This window comes from Lycorma delicatula, chromosome 3, assembly GCF_047948215.1.
Source record: "Lycorma delicatula isolate Av1 chromosome 3, ASM4794821v1, whole genome shotgun sequence".
NCBI classification, from domain to species: Eukaryota; Metazoa; Arthropoda; class Insecta; order Hemiptera; family Fulgoridae; genus Lycorma; species Lycorma delicatula.
In genome coordinates, this window is record NC_134457.1 from 40,815,912 (window position 1) to 40,824,720 (window position 8,809).

General features: G+C 29.3%; 1 pseudogene; it reads left to right on the forward strand.

Annotated features, from left to right (window-relative positions):
• The first annotated feature begins 830 nt into the window (after positions 1 to 830).
• LOC142321119 (TAR DNA-binding protein 43-like) lies at positions 831 to 8,809 on the forward strand (annotated as a pseudogene).

An 8,809-nucleotide genomic window follows, 5' to 3' on the forward strand; every position in this document is an offset into this window, starting at 1 on the left:
TTGTGAAAACTCCGCTAATTTGGTCATAAAATGAGTCCTACTAAACTAAGGTGTATGCATCTATTATAATAAAAGAAAGGTGTTGCCAATGAAATTTATACTTAGATAAGCAGCACTTAAATATTGTTGACTCTATAAAATGCGTTGTGCCAAGATATACATTAATAATTTTGCCAGTAATTACTTAGCTGACTGAGCAAAGTAATACGTTTGCATGATGGAATATACCATTTCATCATTACTAGCTGGTGACTTAGAATTAATATGACATTAATCGTGTAATTTTTTATTTTATTATAAACGATTTTGCCGGCTGGCAATCGAAAGTTCTACATATCGGCTGAATGCGATTAATTAAATCTGTTATAAAATGACATCAATATTAATGGCAGTTCCAATAAAGTAGTAACTGTACAATCAATTTTGTTGGTACTTTAATTTAAGTAAGTAAAATTAAAGATTTTGAGTATCTGCCAATTCCTGATATATTTCTCAAGCGTATGTTAAGCATATAACTTACACTCGTCCACATTGTAATGTGTAAGTGCTTGTTACTTTTATGTTATACAGACATGACTGGATTTATGAGTTTACTCGATATAATTTTTATATTGATAATATTTGTTTAAAAAGGTATGAAAATTGTGAAATTTGAGGTTCATTATGTATATTTATCTGTATCTGTAATATCGGTTTGTTAATTAATAGAATATTAACGCTTCAGTTAAAGTTAATTCAATGTGCAATATTTTTCACAGTGAAATATAATTCCACAGGCAACACACCTGTGTAACATTGACTTCCTCCTTGTATCATTAATGAATCCGCCATGTTGTTATAGTGTAGTGTGGACTGACTGTTGTATGTGGGAACTGTGGAATTTGTTTGAAGAAATTTGTCTACTTGAATGTTAGTTTAAACTAAGAATAACGATTTAGTGGAATGAATTGATACTAATAGTTGCTTTAAGCTTATTAAGACGTGTAGGAGAACTTGTATTTCTTGTTTCTGGCATAGCGTGGGTATCGTGTAAAACGTAATTGATGAAAATGAGTTCTTATTTGCAAGTTGCTGAAGATGAAGGCGAGGAACCCATAGAATTACCTTCGGAGGATGATGGTACTTTATTACTGTCGACGCTTTCTGCTCAGTTTCCTGGTACGTGTGGTTTGAAATACAGAAATCCAGAGTCGCGTACTATGCGTGGTGAGACTAGTAGATGGCCGATTGCATCCACCTGATGATGGTTGGGGAAATAACGTTTTTTACTGCGTTTTCCCAAAAGGTAAGCAATTTACCATTACTACAACCGAATTGAGTATATTTTCATGTAGTTGCTAAATTTTTTTTTGTTAACCGTGAAATGTTTTCTCTCGTGTTGTGTAATAATCACAAATGTAGGTTTTAAGCCGATCTAATGAAACATTGATTTTAAAACTATGATTTAATTGTTTAAACATTTTAATAACTTATAAAAAACAATTCAGGAGAGAAATTATAGTATTGCGATAGTTAAGATAATTTTTTATAGGATTTGTGTCTTATCCTGTTTGTATTTAGGCGGCTTGTGTATGCGTCTAGTCAGATCACTGACATTTATCATGCGTTATCACCTGTATGTAACCTTTTTCTTTCTACTCATCTTATTTGAATAGTAATCCCAGTATTTATGATTTGTATATCACATGATTAGTTTGGTAGATTTAATAAATTCTTCGAAAATATGTTCCTACTAAATGACATTCTGTTTAGAAATTTTGATATAGAGTTTATTGAAATAATTGTGGCACTGTGATAATAGGTTTTTCTATTTTGTCCTCGGATAATATAATTAAATTCTGAAATTACTTTTATTTTTGTATTTGTATTGGAACATAGTTGTAAAACTTTACAATTTCAGAATGAAACTGCTTTACATTCTTTTTATTCAGCTCTTTAGTATTATTTATCAAATTGTTTTGTTCATATCAGTTTTTAACAGCCTAAACGATTTCATTGAAATTGTCAACAAAATAGGGCTATTGTCTTTAGGTTATTTAGGATTTACCATTTTAACCCTAGGAATCGCATATTAGTCCCTATTCTAGTGCAAACAGTAATGTAAATATAGTGGAATTTCCCTCACAACTACCTACCTACCTACTACCCAAAACATCACCAACTGACATATTGAGTTTTGTATCTCATGAGAAAAAATTAAATTCATATTTTTTTGAAATAAAAACATCTCCAGCTGTAACAAATTAAGTAGTTGGTTTGAAGTGTCAAATTAAGTTTAAATAAGGAAGTTTTAAAAATTTCACTGTAATATTTTAAAGAAATTTTTTTAGCAACAAAATTGGCAGAAATTAGTATATTGTAAATTTTTGGTAGATTTATTATTTTTCTACCCCTGCATGATTTAACTTCTGAAAATACAGACAAAGATTCTTGGTTTTTGTAAATGTCTGTCTACTCTTGTAGTAAGTTTTGTTATCAAGGAAATGATGGTTTTATCTTGTCAGATTAAATATTACATGCTTCAGTGTGAAGGGAAATTTTAATTTAAGTTTAAAGTAATCTGATTAGTCTCATAACCACTAATTTCTTTATGCTACATGTAACTAGATGTTAGATATTTATTACTGATAAATAATTATGTATTATGGACTGCCTTTTCAATGAAAACATGCTTTGAGTCCAGCAGATCCAGTTCTGTCATTTGTAAAATGTTATCGTCTTTCAAGTATAGATTGGCAGAAGTTTTTTTGCAGATAGTACAATTGTGGAGATTCTTCGTTGTTTATTCTGAATATTCCCTATTTTCATTATGAAGTTTAGCTATTACTGTCACTGCTTATTTTTTAGATTTTATCATTGGAAACTTTTATCACCCTTTTTATTTCTTGTGTTATTTTAATTTGAGTTTGATTTATTGAAACTGTTGCATAAATTGTTTTATGGACAAATTTATCATTAGTATGTAAAGACTTTTCTTAGTGTAGTTGGTTTCATAATGTAGAAGGTTCAATGTGTCATGGGACTGGACTTTATTATGTGGTTGTTCATATATACTACTCAGAATAAGCAGATCATACAAGCTGATTTTTTCTATTATTTTCATTATGTCCTAATTAGAATATTCTCTCATGCCTGTAATTTAAGATTTTTTCCCTATATTTATTTTTGAAGCTCTAGTTTGGGGTCTTTTCTGCTTTCCCCCACGATTGTTTTTTTTATATTACGTATTAGTAATTGCTTGTGTTATAATTATACAGTATTTGGAGGTATTTGCAGAGGAATTATAATTAACTAAACCTAACTTTCTTTTTTCTGTTTGCCCTCTGGGAATTACCGTCTGATATTACTTCAGATGATAAATGAGGATGATATCTAAGATTGTAAGTGAAGTGCAGTCTAGTACAGTCTCAGGTTGACCATTTCTGAAATGTGTGGTTAATTGAAACCCAACCATCACTGATATTCACAATCTAGTATTCAAATCTGTATGAAAGTAACTGCCTTCACCAGGACTTGAATGCTGTAATTCTCAACTTCCAAATAAGCTGATTTGCGAAGACGCGTTCACCACTTGACCAACCTGGTGGGTCAACCAAAAACTTAACCCATGCACGTTAGTCAAGTTAGCACGCGTAGGCTAAGTTTGGTTAGATTATATTTATAATTGTAAGCATATAATTATAGCATGAGCAAAATTACTAATATGTAATGTAAAAAAAAACATTGTGGGAGAAAACAGAAAACACCTCCCTAGTTTGTCAGCTAACATAAATGATACTTTGTGTTCATCAAAATTTTCCAATTTTAGTCATAAGTTTTTATTAACTTAAATTGTATATATCCATTAAAAAATTCTATTTCAAAATTTGTTGTATCCTTTTCTTTAAAGCTCTTCTGTATGGTGTTAGTATATTTATTTTATTACTTGCTCTGTATTTGTTTTATTGTTAATTAAAATTAAATATTTGTAAATAAAACAATATATTGGAAAAAAAAGAAATACATAAAATTAAAGAAAACTTGAAATAATGTCGCTTTAACAATAAATTGTTTTTATTCCAGTACACATACAATATATTAGAACATTGAAATTTTGAAAATTGCTTGGATACACACATCCTTAGAAGTGGTATGAAAATGTCCTTTTTTGTTCTGCTTATTACAAAGATATGAGCAATGCAAAGTAAAATTTAACTTAATGTAATTATAGTTGGTCATAAAATTCAAATAATTGTATTGACATGGACATTAATTTACTCATGCTTACACCCCTTTTTTATGTAGCCTACTTGTCACAAAATTTATGAATGCATTTTAATCAGTTGCCCAGAGCATAAGAATGATCTTATTAAAAAAAATTTATTATCGAATACTTTATTTATGCTTTTCAGAAAACAAAAGAAAGTCTGATGACCATTTGGAAAATTCTACAGCAAAAACAAAAAGGATGGAAACAAAAATGAAGTGCACAGATTTGATTATTCTTGGATTGCCGTGGAAAACTTCTGAACAGCAGTTGAGAGAATATTTTGAGTCATTTGGTGAAGTTTTAATGGCACAGGTAGGCTGTTTATGTTGTACTTTGTTAAGGGAATCACAAGAGGTTTATTTAATTTTTGTATTGTGATCTTTAATTTGTCGTGATAACATGTACTAAAACAGAATTATTGCTGAGTCTCTTGTAGGTGGCCTACTCCTTCAATATTAAATTAAATATGTTTAGTAATTTAAAGTTTAACTTATTTAGAACAGTCATTAGACCTGCAAAAGATTTATTTCAGTTGTGGAGTAAATTTAATCTATCATCGTAAATACACGTTACACATTTTTAACAGAAAAGACACCATTAAAAAGTCTTTTCTGTAATTTAAATTTACTCTTTCTGTAAATAAACATTTAGCCTTCCTAAATTTGAAACCTAAGCAAGTACTATGTTGGTCAAACTCTCACATTGCTTGGTATGAAAGGCAGGTTCTACTTTAAGAAATATGATTTTCTAAATTTCCTGATTGTGAAAAAAAAGTTTCTAAGCCAGTTATGTGTAGAAGAAAAAATATATTACACTATGTGGCAGTAGTATTACTTTGCCCGAGTGTGTTAAAATTCAACTTGCAGCTTAGTATTTTGACCTTTTCCATTTTTGGGTTTATACTGGTTTTTCTTTTACCACTAATAATACAGGTCAACATAAAAAAAAATTTAGAACTGAGATAAAAGTAGGTGAATAAGAATGTGTTTTTTATGCTGAATCTTAAAATGAAATCAGTTTTACTTTTATCACCCTCAGATTTTTAGTTATGATCTTTTAAAATATTGAGAAACTTCTCAGATTCATGAGATGAATCACAGATTCATCTCATAAATACAAGAATTCTCGGCAAATACAAGTCTAGGTTGCTCAGTTCTGCTTGTGTGATAAAGTGAGAGTTCAGTATTTGATTCTTCTGGAATGTAATTAATATCTATTGAAGTTGATTATTCATCGACTGAGCGTTGTAGGGAATCAGAAATTTCTTACCAAGAAATTGGAGCAATCTGAATCTGTAAATCAACACCATGAAGTACTGGTCTCAAAGCTGAATGAAGATTTGGGTATTCAATACTGATTTTATTGTTGGAATTGAAACCAGTTGCATTTGTTGCAGAAAAATAGCAGTCATCATAATGGTTAGTAGGAATCTTCAGTAACAATCTTCTTCATTGCCAAATCAGGTACACCAAAAGGCAAATGCTCTTTCTTTCCTTAAATGCTTTTCTTTAACCACTGGGTTAGTTTAACTTAGCAATTAACGATTGCTACATGTGGAGCCCAGGATTTATCTTGTCTCCCAAGGGACAGTCAAATGTTTATGTTCAATAAAATAATACCAAAAGTTGTTTTGTCATAAATCTTTCACTAAATTTATGACACCGCTTATGAAACAATCTTTGTAATGTGTGTGTGTGTGTGATAAAAACCACTACCACAACTAAACAACACAGCAAGTCATACTAATAGCTGAATTCATTCTGAAGAAAATTTCATTACGTTGAATTACTTATTACTTGACTTGTACATGTCTCTACATAACTGGCTTGACATGAAATGACATCATTTGACTGTTATGTGTCAGATATAGGTCTACAGCATTGCATCACAATATAAATCAGATTTGAATAAGCAAAAATACGGAAGTACTAACTTATTTGTATTGTTTATTCTGTGAATGATGGAAAAAATAAATTTAAGGGGTTGTACCGTGTTGGGTTAATGTTACGTGATGACTTGTTTCGGAATATATATATTCAGCTTATAAAATACTATATAGAACACCCCCCTTTTCAGTTCCAAATTTTTGTTTAGGCTAGTGTAATCTTTCCATAAATTGATAGTACAACTTCAGAAGCTAATTTTAACCGATTCTAATAATTCATTGTTATTATCTTTACCCTATTCATTATTTTTATATATGTTTTTGTCATAGTGTGCTTAAAAATGTTATAAACAATTTTTTTAACAACAGTTTGTAATAACAAATTGTTCCTATTCTGGGAAGATATGGGAGTATATATTCATTAGAAGAACTATTGTAAACTAATGTTTACAAAATTTAAACTTTTAAAATAGGGAATATAATCTAATGGGTAATATAAATGCTTGCAGTATAGGTACTGATTAAGTAGTGGAAAAGTGTGGCCAGAGCATATATAATGAAAGAAAAAGGCTTATTGATTGCCTTAAAGAGAATAAAATGTCCACATAATAGATACTTAAAAACCATAAAAGAAAAATCTAAGCATGGAAATTATAGGAGGTAAAATTGTGTATTGACTATGTAAATGAACACAAATTTAAAAACATTAACAAGAAACCTGGATTAACATAAGCTAAGGTACTTACATATTAACGCCACCGCAGCTACAGCTTTATTTAAAAACAAAGTAGTCAATTGGATTTCGGTGGAAAATGGGCCGATGTAGAGTTTAACATAAATAAATATTTATTTTATAAATATAATTTAACCAAACTTAACCTACGCTCGCTTTGCTCACTAACCTTGACTAATTAACACCGTAATTTTTTGAGTATTTATTTAGTAAATTCAGTAATTAAAATTATTTATTATTTAAATAATCAAATTGCAATTATTACTGAATTTATTAAATAAATACTCAAAACATTACGGTGTTAATTAGTCAAGGTTTAGCGAGCATAGGTCAAGTTTGGTTAAATTATATTTATAAAATAAATAAATAAATATAAATAACCATTTATATTCTGTTTCGGACCATTTTCCACTGAAATCCGATTGACTACTTTGTTTTTAAATAAAGCTGTAGCTGCGGTGGCGTTAATACGTAAGTACCTAAGCTAAAATTCAGAGTGTTCATACTAAGAATTTAAACCTTATTTATTTACAGTGTTAGGTAGGAAAGCCATTCCAAATTATTGAAATTCTTAATTTGTAAAACTTATTCAGACTTTGAGGACAGACAACCTGAAGTACAAGGGGATAATGCTGATACCACCGTATAATAAATATTTTTAGTAATTCAGTGGATTTGAACAAGAGGTTGTAATACTTCTATTTTCAACTTCAACTCTGTGTAATTTTTTATGATTTCACATGCCATTATAATCTCAACGTCTCATACTTCTTACTCAAGGAGTTAACTAACTAACAGTATATAAAAAAATCAATACAAAACTTAGTGAATGCATGAGTTAAAGTACGGTTACTTTTAACATTAGTTGAAAAAAAAGAATACTTGAATGAATATTGGGAAATATTACTCAAAATAACAAGTTTTAAAACATATTAGAGTTGAAAAAATTTCAAACAGAAATTTTTATGAAATTTTATTATGAACATAATTTAGCTTATTTTGTGACAAATTAAGCTGAAGAAAAATCTATTACTAATATCACCTGTTTATTATGACATTAAAGTTAGAAAGTAACATTAAAAAAAAAGCTCTAATTTTGAATAGTACACTCAATCAAACATTTTAAGTTATGTTGTAATACTACACTATAATATATACTGCATACAAAAAAAAGTTTAGTATGTGATGATTAATTCTTAAGGCGTTGCAAAAGTACAAGTGTAAATATTTGTGTATATCAACGGTATTTAACTGTGCTGTGATTGATGTGCGGCTAAGAGATAAATTGGGCAATAGTTTTTATTGTGTCCAGAGTAATTCTCTGGTGTGTTTGTAATATGAAGTAACGAAATATATTCATTTTTCTTCAGTTTAATTTTGATTTTAGTCTGATTAAAGAGTGGGAATTGTTCAAAATAGTAAGAATTCTAAATTATCCGCATGTGAAATAGGAAGGTTTTATTGTAAACAAAATCTAGGAAAATCAATCATGCTTGTAAAATAAATACTAGGAATAGAACAGTGACTCTTCATTAAGGGAAGAAGGCAATGATCGAGAGAAAATAAATGGAGGTAAGAAGATAAATGTGAAGGATGAGGAAGGTAGGCTCAATAAAAATTGAATGATGAATTAAAGAGATATAAAATGCAAAAGTGGCTGGCAGATTAATGTTGCTCAGACAGTGAAAGAAAAGAATTATACATATTAAAGTATAAAAAAGTAAAAGCAGTAATGAGTGGTAAATGGAGGAAGAGTGCAGAGAGGTAGAGATACTTAAAGAAAGAAATATCTGCACAGGATCTATTCTATATTATTAAAATAAAAAGCCAGTTAGTCTGTTTATAAATTCAGAATGAAGTAGAAGAGGTTATAGTAGAAGCAACAATCCTAAAGTTGAAAGTTGTACAAGCATATGTAGAATTGAAAAGTTATGGAGAGTGA